Raw genomic sequence first — 22,492 nt, forward strand, 5'->3', positions numbered from 1 at the left:
GCTATTATTTATTGCTTACCAATAATCCACCAAAAATCTGCATTGCTGTCACACCTAATTTCCCTAAAAAAGTTAAATGTTGTTATTCAGGAGACGTCATGGCTGACATTAGTTTAGGATAATGAAGGTGTGTAATTTGTTTCACGTAGATCAGCACTGTAGGAAGTAATGAATGAAGTTCTCAGGTGGGTCAGAGGTAAAGAATCTGCCTGCCAATGCAAAAGACACAGGAGAATTGGGTTTGATCCCTAGGTCAGGAAGATCCCCTGGAGAAGGAAGTGGTAACTCACTTCAGTATTCTTGCTGGAAACTTCCACGGACAGAGGAGCCTGGAGGGCGGCAGTGCTTGGTGTCACAAACATGACAGCATGCACTTAAGCAGAAGAGTACATAGAAGCAGCCATTATATATCCAGTCCATTGCTAAATTATGTTTTCTTAAAACTGAATTATCTGATGGGAGTAATCCAATTACAGGCTACTGTATTATGTAAGAAATAATTAGGTTAAGCAAAACCAATACAATATCATAAAGTAATTAACCTCCAATTAAAATAAATAAATTTATATAAAAATTGTAACATGTTTCTTAAACTTGAATATACTTTTTAACTGTTCATGTAGGAGTTTTAGAGTTTAAGCTTAAGTGTACAGTCTCACAATGCTTAATGTCAAAGAATTGTATCCATTTACTTATAAATTTTTATCATCTTAAGAATGCATTCCAACTTGTGACAGTTTATAACAAATGTCACAAGTCTGATCCTTGTTTTTCTTAGTCATAAAGGTAAGGTATTTGACTAGGTAGTTCTTACTGTGAAACAAACATCAGAATTCATGAATAGCTGAATACACTTATCACATAAACACTAATGATAGATAAAAGCATAAGCTGAGTCTTCCCGAAGAATATCAGTTCCTCATAGCGTTTCAATCTCCAGTCATGTCTGTATAGGCCAAAGTGAGAGGCACCAGTTTTCTGGCTCCTATAACGCATTTTGTAAATTTAAGTAAAGTAATGTTTATGTCACTGTTAACTTTTCCAAAAGAAAAAAGAAATAAAATATATGTAACAGAAATAGTTCAAACTAAAAAATGAAGTTGCTGATATACTATACGTACTAGTACATATGATTACACAAGCAATGTTATTGAGAAGTTATCCACAAAACTAGAAAACATAACACTTTCTAATCTGAATAAATAAATCAGCATAGATTAAAATGTCATTAATGCTGCATAAAAATTCTCGATGGTTCCTCAAAATCATAAATGTGAAGGCAATATGACATAGAATGACCTTCTGTATACAGTTTAGGCTACCTATTATATTGTCAAGGTATATTGTACTTATTTCAAATAATTGAAAATTGCTTTTTCTACCTGATTCTGCAGCACTTTTGAAACTTAGCCCAAACAACTGGCACAGTACAGCAAGTTATTTCTAGCCTTGATGTTGCCCTTTATTTAAAATCAGAGCAACTATGAACATGAAGAAAGTGAAAAAAGACAGTTGGGTTCATATATGAAATAAATTCCTGAGAACAGGGAATTTGTCTATCACATGAGTATTGTTCCTTCTTGGTTGGTATGCCAAATTACCCGTTAGGATTATGGAGACCTCAGGTTAATGTAATACTCGAGTTCAATATTTCCACTTCTATCAGTGAATAAAAGAAGGGAAAATAATTAAATACTACTAAACATATCTCCCTGAATTGGGAAGATCCCCTGGAGGAAGAAATGTCAGCCCACTCCAGTACACTTGCCTGGAAAATTCCATGGACAGAGCAGCCTGGTGGGCACAGTTCATGGGGACACAAAGAGTTGGACACGACTGAGTGACTCAGCACTCACTCACTCAAACATGTCTTAAGGCTGTAGTTCATTATGAGCTACATAATTTAAAAATGCCAAACAGAATAAAAGAGAAAAAAATATCCAAAAGCTCTTGCTGAAAATGAACTCTCAACAAAAGGTAAAACAAAACAATAAGAAATGCAATCCTGAAAATCCCAACAAAGTTGACAGCTAAAAAATGATTTCTGATAAAATTAATCTGTAAAGAGCAACATTTCAAAGTCTTGAAATAAGTCCGAAAAAGATGTTCAAAATTATATCTGAAAGCATAACTTACATTTAAAAGAGTAATAAACTATGGAATAAAATAAAATGAAATTAAACTACACTAGATCAGACATTTAGATTCAATAATAATAATACTTTTGTAGTTCTTGAAATTACTGGTAAATGTTCATTTTTGAACTATGCTTTTATATATATATATATGTATATACATATATACATTGCATCAGAGTTAAAAAAATACTGTAAAAAGAAACAAACTCTGAATAAGTTTTATTATTTTACAGTTATTATTTACCACAAATAAAGCTTATTAAAAACATGCCAGGTTAGAGAAATTGAAAAAAAACATGTACCCCACTGTTCATTATAGTACTATTTACAATAGCTAGAAGATGGAAGCAATCAAGATGTCTATCGACAGATGAATAGATAAAGAAGCTATGGTACATATTATTCCATCATAAAAGGAACACTTGAGTCCCTTCTAATGAGATGAATAAACCTAGAGCCTATTACAGAGTGAAGCAAGTCAGAAGAGAAAGATAAATATGGTATCCTAACACTGTATGGATCACAATAAACTGTGGAAAATTCTGAAAGAGATGGGAATACCAGACCACCTGACCTGCCTCTTGAGAACCTGTATGGAGGTCAGGAAGCAACAGTTAGAACTGGACATGCAACAACAGAGTGGTTCCAAACAAAAAAAGGAGTACATCAAGGCTGTATATTGTCACCCTGCTTATTTAACTTATATGTAGAGTACATCATGAGAAACACTGGGCTGGAAGAAGCACAAGCTGGAATCAAGATTGCTGGGAGAAATATCAATAACCTCAGACATGCAGATGACATCACCTTTATGGCAAAAAGTGAAGAGGAACGAAAAAGCCTCTTGATGAAAGTGAAAGAGGAGAGTGAAAACGTTGGCTTAAAGCTCAACATTCAGAAAACAAAGATCATGGCATCTGGTCCCATCACTTCATGGGAAATAGATGGGGAAACAGTGTCATACTTTATTTTGGGGGGCTCCAAAATCACTGCAGATGGTGATTGCAGCCATAAAATTAAAAAACGCTTACTTCTTGGAAAGAAAGTTATGACCAACCTAGATAGCATATTCAAAAGCAGAGACATTACTTCGCCAACAAAGGTCCGTCTAGTCAAGGCTATGGCTTTTCCAGTGGTCATGTATGGGTGTGAGAGTTGGACTGTGACGAAAACTGAGCACCCAAGAACTGATGCTTTTGAACTGTGGTGTTGGAGAAGACTCTTTTGAGTCCCTTGGACTGCAAGGAGATCCAACCAGTCCATTCTGAAGGAGATGAGCCCTGGGATTTCTTTGGAAGGAATGATGCTAAAGCTGAAACTCCAGTCCTTTGGCCACCTCATGCGAAGAGTTGACTCTTTGGAAAAGAGTCTGATGCTGGGAGGGATTGGGGGCAGGAGGAGAAGGGGACAACAGAGGATGAGATGGCTGGATGGCATCACCAACTCAATGGATATGAGTTTGAGTGAACTCTGGGAGTTGGTATAGACAGGGAGGCCTGGCGTGCTGCAATTCATGGGGTTGCAACGAGTTGGACATGACTGAGTGACTGAACTGAACTGAACTGAACATATATATATGGAATCTAGAAAGATGGTACTAATGAAATTATCTTCAGGGCAGCAATGGAGACACAGACATAGAGAACAGACTTATGGACATGGGGAGAAGGGAGGAGGGAGAGGGTGGGATGTATTGAGAGAGTAACATGGGAATTTACATTACCATGTGTAAAATACATAGACAATGGGAATTTGCTGTATGGCTCAGGGAACTCAAAAAGGCGCTCTGTATCAACCTAGAGGGGTGGTTTAGGGAGGGAGATGGGAGGGAGTTTCAAGAGGGAAAAGCTATATGTATACCTATGGCTGATTCATGTTGATGTTTGGCAGAAACCAACAAATTCTGCAAAGCAAATATCCTTCATTAAAAAATAAATTAATTAAATAAACAAGCAAACTAAAAACATGCCAGGTGTTAGGGATTTCCCTGGAGATCCAGTGGTTTAGGTCTCGCAGCTTCCACTGAAGCAGCACAGGTTCAAACTCTCGTTGGGTAACTAAAATCCCACATGCCACTTGGTATGGCCAAAAGGTTATATATACATATATAGATAGATAGATAGATTGTGTTAAGGAATAAAAAGATTTATTAAATAAATTAATTAAATAAACATGCCAAGTTAGTTCTTTATAAATTCCGAATATAAAAACTCAAAAAAATTGATCAGAAAATGAAAAATCGTAAGAATAATATAACACATAAAATATTAAGATACCACTTTTAAAATGCTCAGAAGTAACACTGAAGTTTAAAACAAAAATGTGCTCATGCAAATATAAAGGTGATAAGTGGTACAGTAACAATATCACTGATAGAAACTATTTTTCCTAAATAATCTCCAAAATAAACATAATTCCAATCAAAAAGAGAGATGTACAAAGGGGGAATCCACCTACTATACATTTAAAATATAAAATAACACTGGCTTCCCCGGTGGCTCAGATGGTAAAGAATCTGCCTGAAGTGCAGGAGACCAGGGTTCAATCCCTGGTTTGGGAAGATCCCCTGGAGCAAGGCATGGCAACCCACTCCAGTATTCTTGCCTGGAGAATCCCCATAGACAGAGGAACCCGGCAGGCTACAGTCCATGGGGTCACAAAGAGTCAGACATGACTGAGTGACTAAGCACACACACAGAAGAAAAGAATTTATTTTTTAAAAATTGACCTTAAATACTATGACAAATATGCAATGTAACTAAATCACCAATGTTAGTCTCAAAGATACATATTAAATGTGCACACACAAAAAGGGAAAAGACCAAGAGCATAATTGATGAAAAATTTGGATTGGCAGGTAATCTGCAGAAGAATAATCAAAATAGAAAACAAATAAAAGAATAATCAATCGCATTGATGATCAAGAATATTCAAATTTAAAGAATATATGATACCCTTGACCACCTATAATATGGATTTAAAACAGTCTAAAATACTAATTTTTAAGGCTGAGTGCTGAAGAATTGATGTTTTTGAACTGTGGCATAGGAGACTTCAAGAATATCAAGTTAGTCAATCCTAAAGGAAATCAGTCCTGAATATTCATTGGAAGGACTGATGCTGAAGCTGAAGCTCCAATACTTTGGCCACATGATGTGAAGACCTGACTCCTTAGAAAAGACCCTGATGCTGGGAAAGATTGAAAGCAGGAAGAGGAGGGGACGACAGAGGACGAGATGGTTGGATGGTATCATCAACTCAATGGACCGGAGTTTTAGTAAGCTACAGGAGATAGTGAAGGACAGGGAAGCCTGGCATGCTGCAGTCCATGGGGTTGCAAAAAGTCAGACACAACTGAGCGACTGAACAACAAGGACAATGATACTACTATACACTTATTTAATATTGATTTAAACTAGTCTAAAATATTACTCTTTTATAAAAATGTAAAGGAAACTCTAACACACTGCTTGCATTTAAATAGAAATATTTTACGGTACTTTAGATTACATTTGGCTAATATCTGAGAAAGTTTAAGATGCCCTTGTACATGATCCCAAAACTCCACTTCCAGGTATATACTCTAGAATTGCTCTTATGTAAAGGCTTAAGTAGAAAAATGTTCACAAAAGAATCTCTTAGGTCGGAAAAATATTTATCAGTGTTGCAGTGAATACTGAATATGCATTAAATAGAATAGTGTGGAATGCTTCCATTGATCTCTTATTTCTCTCTGGTTCCCCAGGATAATTATGATCTTCCTTTTCTTTCACAATATTTGACACCTAGGCATGTGTTCACAGGTCATTATCAGACAAGATGAATATTGGCTTAAACTAATCACCCATCTGTGGACATTCAACTTTCTTCTTCCTTTCCTTCTAAGTCACCATGAATTCAGTATCTCTCCAGTTCCATGAATGGAATTGCCCTTTGGGGAAGCTGGACATGGAAATAATTAAAAATGATCTTTATGAGTTTCATGACATAATGTAGCTGTCTTTTAAATTGGGCACTCATTTGTACATAAACTAGAAAAGATATGTACAAGTTAGGGTCTTGCCTGCAACTGTTTCCTCACCCACAAATTTACACAACGGGCTGATATTCCCAAGGACTTCATCTGAGACTCTGACAAGGATTGGGCTAGCCATCAGACTGCTCAGTAGTAATATAATGCAATATTTTATGTATTTTAAAAACATCACTAGTGAAAATGTTATGTACAGCACAGGGAACTCTACTTAATGCTCTGTGATGAGCAGAATAACAAGGAAGTACAAAAGGGAAGGGATGTATGTATAAGTATGCTGATTCATGTTGCTATACATTAGAAACTAACACAGCATTGAAAAGCTACCATGTGTATACCTGTGGTGGATTCATGTTGATGTATGGCAAAACCAATACAATATTGTAAAGTAATTAACCTCCAATTAAAATAAATAAATTTATATTTAAAAAAAAGAAAAGCAACCACATTCCAATAAAACAACTTTTTAAAAAAATCACAAAAAAAAGAATGCTAGGATCAAAATTTTATCAACTAGATCACTTTCAAATATCAGGGGATAATTCATATATTTGTGTGTGTGAATATAAAATATATATACACATCTGTCTATCCCTGGTGGCTTAGACGATAAAGCTTCTGCCCGCATGAGGTAGACCTGGGTTCAATGCCTGGGTCAGGAAGATCTCCTGGAGAAGGAAATGGCAACCCACTCCAGTATTCTTGCCTGGAAAATCCCATGGACGGTGGAACCTGGTAGGCTACAGTCCATATCTTCGCAAAGAATTGGACACAACTGAGTGATTTCACTTTCTTTTTTTCACTTTACACATCTGTGTGTGTGTGTGTGTGTGTGTGTGTGTGTGTATATATATATGTTTCTCATACACTTTCCTTTTCAAAAGAGTTACCCCATAAATATTTACATTTAAATTTATATTTGAAGGAGTAATGAGAAGAAAAATTACACAACTACATGGATGTTAAGTTATATGAGAATTAATATGACCAAGTATATAGTAATTTGTTTTCTTGAAAAATTAATCAAGGATAAAATGAGACAAATAGAAACCATATGCTACAGAAGTGATTCCAGGAAAGAGACCCTTAAAGCTGGAACCTGGAATACGTTGTCTAATTTAGTTAGGTTACAGGATGGCAATGGTTTATTCTTCACGGAACTGGGAGAGTGGAAGTCAATGTAATTCAGTGGCAAACAACAGCAACAACCACAAAACTTATCCCCTGCACTCTTCTGGAATCATGCTACAGGTTTTGGGCCAAAGAACCTCTTCTGTGGGCATGCTCAGAGCCTCTAATTTCTTGGAAATGCAGAAAACACATCTATCTGAATTTAAGTTCTCCACTTTAATCATGAGAGTAGCCATATTATAATGTAATTTCAAATGTTCTTTGACTTGAAATTTCTAGTTTGGATTGGGAAAGAAGGCCCTGAGAATGAGGTGTAACTTTGATAGACTCCTGTCAACCTGCTAACCTCCCATCTCTCTTCCACCCCTTCTCCCTCCTTTGGGGAGATTAGAGGAACCTTCCGTTCCTTGTTTTGTCACTAAGTCATGTCCAACTCATTGGTGATCCCATGGACTACAGCCCCCTAGGTTTCTCTGCCCATGGGATTTCCAGGCAAGAAGACTGGGGAGGGTTGCTATTTCCTTCTCCAGGGATCTTCCCAACCCAGGAACTGAAGCAGGTCAGCCTACTTGGCAGGCTGATTCTTTACCATTGAACCACCTGGGAAGCCCTAGAGGCCTGTGTAATGGACATGAGTTTGGGTTAACTCTGGCAGCTGGTGATGGACAAGGAGGCCTAGCGTGCTGAAGGCCTGTATCAGTTCAGTTCAGTTGTTTTGTCATGTCTAACTCCTTGCAATCCCATGGAGTGCACCACATCAGGCTTCCCTGTCCATCATCAGCTCCTGGAGCTTGCTCAAACTCATGTCCATCGAGTCAGTAATGCCATCCTACCATCTCATCCTCTGTTGTTCCCTTTTCCTCCTGCCTTCAGTCCTTCCCAATATCAGGGCCTTTTCCAATTAGTCAGTGCTCTGGATCAGGTGGCCAAAGTATTAGAGCTTCAACCTCAGCATCAGTCCTTCCAAAGAATATTCAGGACTGATTTCCTTTAGGATGGACTGGTTGGATCTCCTTGACTCTCAAGATCTCGAGAGTTCAAGGGACTCTCAAGAGTGTATATACATACATACATTTTCAGAGAATAATGTATTTTGCAAAAGTATTAACATACATCATAGACATCAATACAACCATCTGATTAAGTAGTTTGTTCATTATAAAGATTAGTAAACACAATTTTTGGAGAAAGCAACGGCACCCTATGCCAGGACTCTTGCCTGGAAAATTCCATGGATGGAGGAGCCTGGTAGGCTGCAGTCCATGAAGTCGCTAAGAGTCAGACACAACTGAGTGGCTTCACTTTCACTTTTCCCTTTCATGCATTGGAGAAGGAAATGGCAACCCACTTCATTGTTCTTGCCTGGAGAATCCCAGGAACAGAGGAGCCTGGTAGGAGGCCATCTATGGGGTGACACAGAGTTGGACACAACTGCAGCGACTTAGCAGCAGCAGCAGCAGCAGGCAAACACAATTTTAGCTCTAGGCATGGCCTTAAATTTAGAGTACATGAAAACTGATATGTCAACAACAAGTTATGTAAAAGTCAGTCTTCCTTAGTGAGCTCATAATATCTCATAAATGCAAGATGAGAAAAATCAACAATCATATTACAATAAAATAAATAGACATATAATAGATATAGGACCTTGTTCTGTTCCTAAGACTATTATACTCATAGTGGGTAATGTAATCATCATGATACATTTATCATCCCCATTAGTAATAATAGAACATAAGGACTAAGCGAAATTCCACAATCTGGCAACAGAATCCAGAATTCAATGGAAAGGGACACTCAGTTTATGTTGAAATTATTTTTGTGCCATGGAGGACAAGGTGGAGGGTACATGTGAGAATAAGAAGAGTGAAGCACAAGCCGATTCTTGAAGTGTCACCGAGAATTCCATGTGAAAATGTGAGAAAGACATTGCAAACCAAAAAGCAAATCATATGCAGGTCTTAGATAAAAATGATGTGTTTGAAATGTACTTGTTTGCTATGTGGTCCAAATGACTTCTGTTCACAATATGTACAAAAACATGGTGAAAGTGAGGATGAAAAGTTAGAGGGAGTTAAGTTATATGAATGGAAGGTGTGTATTTATAAGCAAAATTCACAGAACTTTGTGACCAATATGAGAAAGATGAGACTCTTAGAATTATTGTCATATATTTTTATTGTCAATTTATCTACCTATAAAAGTGATATAGAAACATTCTCCCATTTAACCTTAACATGATTTCTCCTTGACTTATAGTAATGCTGATATTTTTAAATCGAATATAATATGCATATTACTAATAATGACATGTTGAGCAGGTTTTCAGCATATATTAAAGAGTTCCTGATAGAAACCCAGATATCCAATATACTTGACAGCTTATAAGAAAAAAAACAACTCAGAGCCTTCTTTTACCTTTCTCCCCAAGAATAGAAATGATTTCTCAAAGATGGGACTCAAAAGAGATAATGCATTTTTTTTTACCAAGCAATACAACAGTAGCAAGTTCTTCTTTTACAGATACCAGATATTGCAAAAATCCCATACAAAATGTTCTGACGATAGCAACATAACATGTCAGATGTAAGCAGACAGATCTGAATAATCCGTCACCCCTCCTGAAAATGACCTGGTTTCATATTGTTACCCATGGCACCCTACTTTCAATAAAATTTTTGCAAATGACTCTCTCACCCTCAAGTTGAGGTCTATCACTTATTAGTATCGTTACCAGATTTGGGAAGGGTCAAAGAGCATCTTCCTTTGTGGGCCTCGGTTCTTGATAAGGAAACAAAGAAGAATCTGAGGTCTTACTCGTGGCAAAAACAAGTTTATTAAAGAAAGAACAGAAAGAACACCTCAAGGGAGACATGGGCTGGTCCAAGAGAGGCACTGCTGCTGGAATGATGAGATAAGGGTTTTCAAGAAAGGGCTTTTGCATATTCATCTAGGTGGGCATAGACTGGCAGTTTTGATTGACAGTTGCAAGTTGCATAACAGCATACAGTATTGCTCATATCTTTCCATAATTCAGTATGTTTTAATCAAATGCATGTATGTATAGAATATTTATGAACATTTAATAGGCTCCCAGCTACCTAAGGCCACTTGAGGACACAACTGTACATCAAGGGCACATACATAGAGTTGGAGCAGTCTCTGTGGTTACTTTGTAGCATATATGTGAGCACTCCTGGGCCACATTGGAGCTTTTCTGGGGTGGGTTTTACAGAGATCAGCTTTCAAGCTGAATCTTTTTTAGCTAGGCCACCTCTCATTGCCTATGCCTAACTTTTTACCTAACAGTATCAAATTTGGAAGCAATCGGTGAAGGTAAAATTAACTTTATAGCAAAAAGCTTACTAGTGAGATAGACAGCTGCTATTTAATGGCAAAATGTTAGCAAGAAGATAAATCCCTGGCGGCTGAGACAGTAAAGAATCTGCTTGCAATGTAAGAGACCCTGGGTAAGGAAGATCCTCTGGAGAAAGGAAAGTCTACTCACTCCAGTATTCTCGCCTGGAGAATTCCATGGACAGAGGAGCCTGGTGAGCTACAACTCATGGGGTTGCAAAGTCAGACAAGACTGAGCAACTAATACTAACTAATACTCAAGTAATTCTTCCACTTAATACCATAAGAAAAGACTCTATAAAGCAAAACCATTTTGTATCTCAATTGCTGGTATCATCATCATTGACCACCAGATATCAAGGCTCTTATAAACCATTGGTAAATAAGATTGTAAAGCATTAGTGTAAAAATAGGGAGAAACCAAAAGGCCAGTAAAACAGAATAAAACAGAAGCCAGACAAACATATATTAATACTTTACAGTTATGTTATGTGTAAGAAATGTTCCCCTGCAGTGAAGTGAGAGGAAATTGTACTATTTTTAGGAAATTGAATGAGTTTGTTTAAATAAGTACACAGAAAAAATAATAATAATGTAACCACCTACCTCATACTAAGGGCTTCCCAGGTGGCTCAGTGGTAATGATCCACCTGCCAAGCAGGAGACAGGGGACACAGGTTCTATTCCTGGGTTGGGAAGATCCCTTGGAGGAGGAAATGGCAACCCATTCCAGTATTCTTGCCTGGAAAATTACACATGGACAGAGGAGGTTGGAGGGCTATAGTCCATGGCATCACAAAGAGTTGGATTTAGTGACTAAACAACAACAGCAACCTCACCCTAAACACATAAATATATTCTAGATAGATTATAGATATAAGTGCAAATAAAAATAGAATTGTCTCTTAGAAGATAAAGCATAAGGAAACATTTTCAAAATCTTGGAGTAGGAATTATTTCTTAACCAGGATTTGAAAAGTAAGAACTACACAGGAAAATATAAGGAACTGAAATGTATTATGAATAGGAACTTCTGCTTACCAAATGCATTTTGTGAGTAAATACACAGGCCAAAGTATGGAGAAGGTTATCTGAAATATATATTATTCTAAAAAAAGACTCATAGTCCCAATTATAAAGAAGTTTAAAGTACTAATAAGGCAAATAACCTAAATCAAATCCCTTATGATTATACAGTGGAAGTGAGAAACAGATTTAAGGGCCTAGATCTGATAGATAGAGTGCCTGATGAACTATGGAATGAGGTTCGTGACATTGTACAGGAGACAGGGATCAAGACCATCCCCATGGAAAGAAATGCAAAAAATCAAAATGGCTGTCTGGGGAGGCCTTACAAATAGCTGTGAAAAGAAGAGAAGCGAAAAGCAAAGGAGAAAAGGAGAGATATAAACATCTGAATGCAGAGTTCCAAAGAATAGCAAGAAGAGATAAGAAAGCCTTCTTCAGTGATCAATGCAAAGAAATAGAGGAAAAGAGAATGGGAAAGACTAGAGATCTCTTCAAGAAAATCAGAGATACCAAAGGAACACTTCATGCAAAGATGGGCTCGATAAAGGATAGAAATGGTATGGACCTAACAGAAGCAGAACATATTAAGAAGAGATGGCAAGAATACAAAGAAGAAGTGTACAAAAAGATCTTCATGACCCAGATAATCACGATGGTGTGATCACTACCTAGAGCCAGACATCCTGGAATGTGAAGTCAAGCCTGCCTTAGAAAGCATCACTACAAACAAAGCTAGTGGAGGTGACAGGAGTCCACTTGAGCTATTCCAAATCCTGAAAGATGATGCTGTGAAAGTGCCGCACTCAATGTGCCAGCAAATTTGGAAAACTCAGCAGTGGCCACAGGAATGGAAAAGGTCAGTTTTCATTCCAATCCCAAAGAAAGGCAATGCCAAAGAATGCTCAAACTACCGTACAATTGCACTCATCTCACATGCTAGTAAAGTAATGCTCAAAATTCTCCAAGCCAGGCTTCAGCAATATGTGAACCATGAACTTCCTGATGTTCAAGCTGGTTTTAGAAAAAGCAGAGGAACCAGAGATCAAATTGCCAACATGTGCTGGATCATGGAAAAAGCAAGAGAGTTCCAGAAAAACATCTATTTCTGCTTTATTGACTATGCCAAAGCCTTTGACTGTGTGGATCACAATGAAGTGTGGAAAATTCTGAAAGAGATGGGGATACCAGACCACCTGACCTGCCTCTTGAGAAACCTGTATGCAGGTCAGGAAGCAACAGTTAGAACTGGACATGGAACAACAGACTGGTTCCAAATAGGAAAAGGAGGTGATCAAGGCTGTATATTGTCACCCTGTTTATTTAACTTATATGCAGAGTACATCATGAGAAACACTGGACTGGAAGAAACACAAGCTGGAATCAAGATTGCTGGGAGAAATATCAATAACCTCAGATATGCAAATGCTGCTACTGCTAAGTCACTTCAGTCGTGTCCAACTCTGTGTGACCCCATAGACGGCAGCCCACCAGGCTACCCCGTCCCTGGGATTCTCCAGGCAAGAACACTGGAGTGGGTTGCCATTTCCTTCTCCAATGCATGAAAGTGAAAAGTGAAATTGAAGTCACTCAGTCGTGTCTGACTCTTAGCGACCCCATGGACTGCAGCCTACCAGGGTCCTCCATCCATCGGATTTTCCAGGCAAGAGTACTGGAGTGGGGTGTCATTGCCTTCTCCAATATGCAGATGACACCACCCTTATGGCAGAAAGTGAAGAGGAACTAAAAACCTCTTGATGAAAGTGAAAGTGGAGAGTGAAAAAGCTGGCTTAAAGCTCAACATTCAGAAAATGTTCATGGCATCCAGTCCCATCATTTCATGGGAAATGGATGGGGGAACAGTAGAAACAGTGTCAGACTTTATTTCTGGGCTCCAAAATCACTACAGATGGTGACTGCAGCGATAAAATTAAAAGACGCTTACTCCTTGAAAGGAAAGTTATGGCCAACCTAGATAGCATATTCAAAAGCAGAGACATTACTTTGCCAACAAAGGTTTGTCTAGTCAAGGCTATGGTTTTTCCTGTGGTCATGTATGGATGTGAGATTTGGACTGTGAAGAAGGCTGAGTGCTGAAGAATTGATGCTTTTGAACTGTGGTGTTGGAGCAGACTCTTGCGAGTCCCTTGGATTGCAAGGAGATCCAATCAGTCCATTCTGAAGATCAGCCCTGGGATTTCTTTGGAAGGAATAATGCTAAAGCTGAAACTCCAGTACTTTGGCCACCTCATGCAAAGAGTTGACTCATTGGAAAAGACTCTGATGCTGGGAGGGATTGGGGGCAAGAGGAGAAGGGGACAACAGAGGATGAGATGGCTGGATGGCATCTCTGACTCGACGGACATGAGTCTGCGTGAACTCCTGGAGTTGGTGATGGACAGGGAGGACTGGCGTGCTGCGATTCATGGGGTCGCAAAGAGTCAGACACGACTGAGCGACTAATCTGATCTAATCTGAAGGCAAATAACACAACAAAAGTTGGCAAAATAAAGGGATGACCACAAAACTTATTTGCATAATATCATTAGTCATCAGGAAATAATATGTATTCAAGAAAATTAGGATCCATTACATACTCAACAGGGTGAATAAAACAAACAAACAAACAAACAAAAATACCAAAAGGTGATGAATGCATTAAACACCTGAATTTCATCTCTGTTACTGTTTGGAGTGTAAATCTGTAGTATACCTTTGGAAAACAAAGCAGCAAAATATCTTTATATTCATGAAACAAATTCAAATCATTCTCCTCAATCAGCTGATAGTATATATAAGGTTGAGCGGTTCCAATCTGCCTCTCAAAATCCTTTAACAGGTGTGGACGCATTTTGTTTAAAAATAGCCACATTCCTACTTGAAAACTGGGTGGCCGGCCGTGACTTGGTCTTTCTGATCACCAGACAGCGCAGGTGCCCCTCTTCCCTGGCCCTCCCTATGCATGCTTGTTGCCCTTCCCTGTCTCTTTCTGCTTTCCCCCACTCCCGGCCCACCCCACAGAGGTGACCACCCAGCACCCCCTTCCCCGGTTTAGGTCCTAACCTGTCTCGCCTCATGTGGTGTCCTTCCCTGGCCTCCATGGCCAGTGGCATCTCCGGGCAGAGAAGTGCCCTAGGTCCCCAAGGGGGGAAGATGGGCAGAGCAAGTTGCACGTGAGGGCTGTGGAGGCACTGGTAGGCAGCGGGAGAGTGTTCTCCAGGACCAGTTGTGGCTCTGGGTGTTGGCGGTGGTGGGGGCAAGCCTGGAGAGTGGGGCCTCATGGGGGCCAGGAAGGGCAGTAGACGTCCTGAGTGCCAGGGACCACTCCTGTGCTGGAGACTTCTGGCAGTGAGATTCCGTGGTGTGACCTGGTAGCTGCTTCACTTCTGGGTCGTTTAGAATGGCTTCCGGGCCCCTCGCTGTCACTGGCGGCCAACCCACCTCCACCTTCGGGTCTGTGCCTCTGCCGAGTCTTTGCCACGGGGGCCTATGTGCCCACACTCCGTTGGTGCATCGTCAGTCCTGTCCTCTGATCCCTGGGGCTGCGCCTTGGTGCCTCTCGCTTCCCCGCCCGCCTTGCCCCCGCTCCATTGCCCTTTGCCCCCTTCTGTCCGCAGATTTTGTAGCGTGCTGAACCAGGAGGAGGGCCTGTGCCCCCTGCAGTGGGCTCATCCGAGTGTGCGCGGGTCACGGGCTGGCTACCGTGCCTATACCGCCACGCCCAGGGGGGTGAAAGTGAGGGTGCCACGGCCGTCTCCGATGTGCCCGGCTGGTGTCCTTAGCCCCACTTCCGGCCCACTGGGCCCTCAGGGATGGTCTCTCCAACAGAACTTTGGGGCAGCAGGCTGCATCCCTCATGGATGGAGCGTGGGGGATCCTTCGGCCTCACTGTGGGAGGAGCCGGTAGTCCAGCCTGGGTTGATCGCCCTCTGCCTTTCTCACCTCGTGGAGTTTCGCTGCCACTGCCCTTCACCCCACGCCCAGCATGCCAGGCGCCCTGTGCTCACTTGGGATTCCCAGGTGGCGCAGTAGAAAAAAATCAGCCTGCTAATGCAGGCAGTTGCAAAAGATGCAAGTTCGAGCCCTGAGTGGGGGAGATCCCCTGGAGGAGGAAATAGCAACCTCCTCCTGTATTCTTGCCTGGAAAATCCCTTGGACAGAGGAGCCTGGTGGACTGCAGTCCATGGGGTCATAGAGTCGGAGCTGCGGACACGACTGAGCACATGCACATATACACATGAGAAAAAAGAAGAGAATCCCAGTTACAACCCAACTGTTGTGTAAAGAATTTTGTAATTGGCTTTCCAGAAATGCCACCTTTAGTAGCTGACTTAGAAGGAGGACCCGGATTACACAGGAGGGTTGAGAAATTGGCTCCTGTATCCAGTAGGAATTTAACAGGATGGCCTCTTCTAGTTAGTCACCTGAGGCTCCTGTGTGGTAATGAGGACAGAAGCCAAAGTGGGAAGCCCTGGGCCCTGTGAATCTTGATCTTGTGTCTGAGTTTCTGACCCCTGAAACCTACGTCCTTGGGGATATTACTCTCCCAGTGATCTCCTTTGCAAGTGGGGCAAGGCCTTGGTGGTGGCCTCTGCTTGCCTTAGGGGCATTGTCCCTTAAAGTGTCCATCCTTGCCACAACAAAAACAGACGCCAGGTTTCTGCTTTTGTCCTCCCACCTTTGTAGCCCTAAAGTTAACTCCCTGTAGGGCCATAATGAGAGCTTCGGCCTTTCTCTTATCTCTATTCTCTTTTTCTTTAGGTTCTTCCTGATTTCTGTTTAGGAGTACTGATGTGGCAGCTCTTACCAGTGTAGGGTAAGGGAGTTAGAGGAGGCGAGGTTCAGAAAAAGAAGGAGACCGGCACTTATGGAACAGATTCACCTTTAATGAGGCAAGAAGGGGCAGCAGTCAGATTAGTGAGCTGCTGCACTACCCCAAGAAAAGAGTAAGTATGTATCGGCATATATGTGGGCATTTACTGTTAAGGGGGCCTGTTCTTCTCCAAGATTATTTGGAGTGAGTGAGGTTGCTCAGTCGTGTCCAACTCTTGCACCCCATGGACTGTAGCCTATCAGGCTCCTCGGTCCATGGGATTTTCTAGGTAAGAATACTGGAATGGGTTGCCATTTCCTTCTCCAGGAGATCTTCCCAACCCAGGGACTGAACTCAGGTCTCCTGCATTGTAGGCAAACGCTTTACCATCTGAGCCACAGGGAAGCCAGGGAAGTGTTCAGAGTAGTTATTTCTTAAACAGCTGGGGCAAGGAATTCTGGAGACCAGCTGGGACCAGCTAGGAGCTGGGCATGATCAACCTTATTGTCCATTTTTTTTCTTCAGGTCAGAGTTCTTTGTTTTGCATAGAATGGTGAGGAGGACCTGGGAGGGGGGGAGTTTTAACTCCAGACTACTTTGAGAAGTATTACTTTTCTTAAACAAGGCCCTCTAAATCTATATGGGGGCCAAAGGCCAGTTTTTAGAGTTTCCTCTGAATATCTGGAGTCGACTGAGTAATAAATTTGTCTTTAAGAATAAGTTTGGGGCATCTGTGTCCAAATTAGTGTGCTTTCTCAGTGCCTCCCTGAGCCTTTCCAGAAAAGCTGTGTGAATTTCCTCCTTTTCCTGAGTCACTACAGATACTTTGGAGTCTAAGTCTAAGGGCTTAGCTAGTGATTTTTTAAAGTTTTCCCTAATGCAAATGATAAAGTGAGCTCTCTTCCAGTCATCACTGTCTTTGTCATGTACCCAATTAGGATCGGCTATGGGCACTGTCTGGAGCCCAGTAGGTAACCAGGCTGATTCACTGTCAGGTCTCCACTGCATGCCAATAGCATACCATTCATCTCCCCATCCCTGGGCATTTTTAATTACTACTTCTTTCATTGTCCGTAAGGGTGCTAGTCAGGATTAGCATAATGTCTTTCCATGCCATTTCAAAGATTGCTTTGAGCTGGGTGTAAGGCAAGAAGAGGTGGCTCCCATCTGAAAGACAGAAGACCAGCGGCCAGTGCTCTTCGTCTTTTCTCTGGTTCTTCTGATAGAGGGTGTCCCCACCTTGCACAGTGGGAGCAAAGAAACACCAATAAAGTATGCTTCCCTCAACTCTGGAGTGCACCTGGTCTTGAACATCATTATCCGATTACCCTGGACTGTTGTCCTCTTCCTGTCTCTATCTTCCATTCCACCTAGAAATAGATATAGAGTGAGAGCCTAAGTTGGTGGACTTGCTGTGCTCTTGAACATTGGGTGTGCCTGAACTGGAGTTCCCCTAAAGCAAGCTATGTAGTGCACAAGGTTAGTAGTATTTACACACACTCCGAAATGATCCTTCCTTAAGTGAAAAATCTCATAACCTCTAAATGTTAGGAAAGAGAAATGGTAGATGTCCTGCGGTTCTCTCTGAGGCAGCAGCCTAGCAGAGATTTTGCTCAGCACCCCAGGTCAATCTGCTGGCTAATACCGAGACCCGAGGCCACTATCTACTAACGCTGTCTCCCTTTGGAACTCATGCAGGCTTGTGAGTGGCTCAAGAGACCATGCAGCTAGACTAGGTAACGAGAAGTGAATGACAGATTTGAGAGTGAGTGTCTGTGCTTACCTTGAGTAGGCATTCAGCATTTCCAGACGAGCCCCCAAAAGATGAGACAGGAATCCAAGTTCTTGTCCATGCAGCCAAAGGAAGGAATCCATGAACATGCAAACACTCATGGTAGTAACTGAATAAGATTTATTAAAGAGGAGGAAATTGCAAAGCTCTCAGCAAAGACACTCAGCATAGAGAGGTGGTAAAGAATCCCCAAGGTGGTTTTTATAGCCTTCCTTTAAATCACATTATTCCTAAACATTCACTTTAAAGGTCAAGATACTTAACATCATCTTTATGACTTCTTTTGATCCTTGGGTTAAGTCACTGCCCTTTTTCATGCCCTCTGTCCATTTTACTAGGGGCCAGATGTATGGGCTTAAGATTAATGATCACCATTGTTTCTTCCTCAAGCATATGGAACAGAATTTAATTGCTGCTCTTCTTTGGATCTGAGTGCTTAAAATTGATCAGACTAAAGACGCATTCCAGGAATCCAGGACAATGGAGCAGGATGTTTACTGAAAACAAGAATGAGGTTTCAGAGTTTTACACTGACTGCCTAGTAATTTCTACTGCAAAACCAGTCATAGCAGAAAGCAAAAAGGAACTAAAGGTGAAAGAGGAGAGTAAAAAAAAAAATGCTAGCTTAAACCTCAGCACTGAAGAAATTACGATAATGGTATCTGATATTATCATTAAGATAATGACCAACCTAGACAGCATATTAAGAAGCAGAGACATTACTTTGCCAACAAAGGTCCGTCTAGTCAAGGCTATGGTTTTTCTAGTAGTCATGCATGGACCTTAGATTTTGACTCTAAGGAAAGCTGAGCACTGAAGAATTGATGCTTTTGAACTGTGGTGTTGGAGAAGACTCTTAAGAGTCCCTTGGACTGCAAGGAGATCCAACCTGTCCATCTAAAAGAAATCAGTCCTGAATATTCACTGGAAGGACTAATGTTGAAGCTGAATCTCCAGTACTTTGGGCACCTGATGCGAAGAGCTGACTCATTTGAAAAGACCCTGATGATGGGAAAGACTGAAGGCAAGAGGAGAAGGGGTCAACTAAAATTGAGATGGTTGGATGGCATCACTGACTCAATGGGCATGAGTTTGAGTAAACTCTGGGAGTTGGTGATGGACAGGGAGGCCTAGTGTGCTGCAGTCCATGGGGTAGCAAAGAGTCAGATACAACTGAGTGACTGAACTGAACTGAACTGAATGGCATCTGGTCCCACAACTCCATAAGAAATAGATGGGGAAACAATGGAAACAATGAGACTTTATTTTCAGTTCAGTTCAGTCACTCACTCATGTCCGACTCTTTGCAACCCCATGAACTGCAGCACGCCAGGCCTCCCTGTCCATCACCAACTCCTGGAGTTCACTCACACTCATGTCCATCGAGTCAGTGATGCCATCCAGTCATCTCATCCTCTGTTGTCCCCTTTTCCTCCTGCTTCCAGTCCCTCCTAGCATCAGAGTCTTTTCCAATGAGTCAACTCTTCACATGAGGTGGCCAAAGTACTGGAGTTTCAGCTTTAGCATCATTCCTTCCAAAGAAATCCCAGGGTTGATCTCCTTTAGAATGGACTGGTTGGATCTCCTTGCAGTCCCAGGGACTCTCAGGAGTCTTCTCCAACGCCACAGTTCAAAAGTATCAATATTTCGACGCTCAGCTTTCTCCACAGTCCAACTCTCACATCCATACATGACCACTGGAAAAACCATAGCCTTGACTAGATGGACCTTTGTTGGCAAAGAATTGTCTCTGCTGTTTGGAGGGCTCCAAAGTGACTGCAGACAGTGACTGCAGCCATGAAATTAAGACACTTGCTCTTTGAAAGAAAAGCTATGACAGTGTATTGAAAAGCAGAGACATCACTTTACCAACCAAGCTCCATATAGTGAAGGCTATGGTTTTCCAGTAGTCATGTGTGGATGTGAGAGTTCAACTGTAAAGAAGGCTGAGCACCAAAGAGTTGATGCTTTTGAACTGTGGTGTTGGAGAAGACTCTTGAGAGTCCGTTTGACTGCAAGGGGATCAAACCAGTCACTCTTAAAGGAAATCAACGTCAAATACTCATTGGAATGACTGAAGTTGAAGTGCCAATATTTTACCCACCTGTTTTGAAGATCAGACTCATTGGAAAAGTCCCTGATGCTGGTATAGATTGAAGACAAAAGGAGAAGAGAGCAGCAAAGGATGAGGTAGTTAGAGGTAGTTAGTTAGCATCACTGACTCAATGGACAGGAATTTGAGCAAAGTCCAGGAAACAGTGAAGGACAGGGAAGTTGGCATACTGCAGTCCATGGGGTTGCGAAGAACTGGACATGACAGTGACTGAACAACAACAGCGGTGTCACACAGGGGCTGTTTTAGGTTTAAAAGTAAGATCAAGACTTATTTAATTACACTCTTACTAGGAAATATTTTCAATGAGAAATAAGTGATGCCAAGTACTCACTAATGGATTTAATTATGATAAAAATACCATAATCAGTGAAGGACTAGGAAACCCTGCGTGCTGCAGTCCATGGAGTCACAAAGAGTCGGACATGACTTAGTGACTGAACAACAACAAGAAACTGTATTTTAATAAATTTTCTTCAATTTTACCCTGGCTAATATGCTTGTAAATAGGAATAAGCACATACCTGTATGTGTTCAGGGATCTGGGTGTCTCAGGGGGATCCCAAGCTGATAGCAGTCTGGCATGACTTCTAGCCCCTCACACTGTTACCATTACAAGATTAGTCATTATAATATATACTCTAATATCATTGAGCAAAACATCCAAAAGATTTGATTTGTTGTCATTATCATATTTGTCCTTTGCTGGGAGCCGGCATATTGCATATTGAGTGCATATTGCATGTTGAGTGCAGCACTTTCCACAGCATCATCTTTCAGGATCTGGAATAGCTCAACTGGAAGTCTATCACTGCCAGGAGCCAGGGTGAGGAACTCCTCCCGTGGCAAAGGTCATGAGGAAGGAGGCTCGGCATACGCAAAGGCGGGATCGAGCCTCAGGAGTCCCCCTGGAAATTCTCGAGCATCTACCCCCAAAACCAGAGTCTGCCTACTTTCTGCTTTGTGCTTTCACCTACACCTCTGACTTTACGGGGGCTGTCCCCCACTACCTCTCTCTGGAAAAAGAGTTAGCTTACAGCTCCAGTTAATAATTCCTGGGTGTGACAGTGTTTCAACCTACAAACTCCTTTGGAAATCCTCTAGCATGCCTGAATAGGTTTTTCCGGCCACATGTGATTGCTCAGAGCCTCCCAACTGTGAGAGGCATGAGATGTTCTAAACTGTCTAAACACAGATTCCTTTGAGCAGTTAAAAGATTGATTAGAAATTGTATTGGTGAAGGGATTTTCACTTGTTGGGCCAATGTTTGCTGCAAAGTCTCCATATCCCTTACCTGCTGTGTCCCTGGCAGTGTATTGATTAATATAATTGGTGTAAGTAGTAGCTTTAATGTTTGTAACCTGGGACCCTTGAGTTAACTCTTTTTCTTGTTATAGCCCACCACACCTTTGCTCTGTAGGAATGCAACTTTATCTAATACTTTTGGAGGGTGGCTCCTGACCAATCACCTTTAGAGAAAAGTAAGTTTTCTGAAGAAAGGGTCTTAAAATGTTAACAGGCCTCCTGGCCAGAAGATGATGCAAATCACCTAAGCTTTTGCATATGATAAGTTTGCAGGAAGAAAGTCTGGCTTGCTGCATGACTCTACCCTTTCCCCCATTATCCTCTATGCATAACTTAAGGTATAAAAACTACTTTGAAAAATAAAGTGCGGGCCTTGTTCACTGAAACTTGGTCTCCCCATGTCGCTCTCTCTTTCAAATTCTGGCTGAGTCTCCATCTGGAGCGCGGAACCCACCATGCTTGCTAATTATGCCTGGGCTTCTAAGATCTGACCGGGGAGGCCTCAGTGTCTCCTCTCCTTCGGGAGAACGGAAGGACGCCTGCGGCCTACGTAAGTGGTGCAAACTTCTTGTCTTGAAGTTTTATTGGTCTCCCGCGTAAACCTAGCTACTCAGCCTCTTTTCTCCACTGAATTTTCTTACTGAGCTATCCTCATTCTATTACTCTTTATATCTTTAATTAATATCTAATTGAAGCTATTGTATCCTTACCCTCGCCGACGCCGTCCCCGCTTCGAATACCCTGGATCAGCCGGGGCTGGACCCCGGCAGTCCTTCATTAAAAT

At 41.3% G+C, this 22,492-nt stretch overlaps 1 long non-coding RNA gene across 1 annotated transcript; it reads right to left on the reverse strand.

Moving 5' to 3' along the window:
• Positions 1-8,425: 8,425 nt before the first annotated feature.
• On the reverse strand, positions 8,426-18,714 carry LOC129636595 (uncharacterized). Its single transcript, XR_008707029.1, has 3 exons — positions 18,282-18,714; positions 11,266-11,401; positions 8,426-8,705 (listed from the first exon to the last, which is right to left on the reverse strand). It is a non-coding gene; the product is annotated as an uncharacterized LOC129636595 (long non-coding RNA).
• Positions 18,715-22,492: the final 3,778 nt, after the last annotated feature.

Source organism: Bubalus kerabau, chromosome 22, assembly GCF_029407905.1.
Source record: "Bubalus kerabau isolate K-KA32 ecotype Philippines breed swamp buffalo chromosome 22, PCC_UOA_SB_1v2, whole genome shotgun sequence".
Classification (NCBI taxonomy): Eukaryota; Metazoa; Chordata; class Mammalia; order Artiodactyla; family Bovidae; genus Bubalus; species Bubalus kerabau.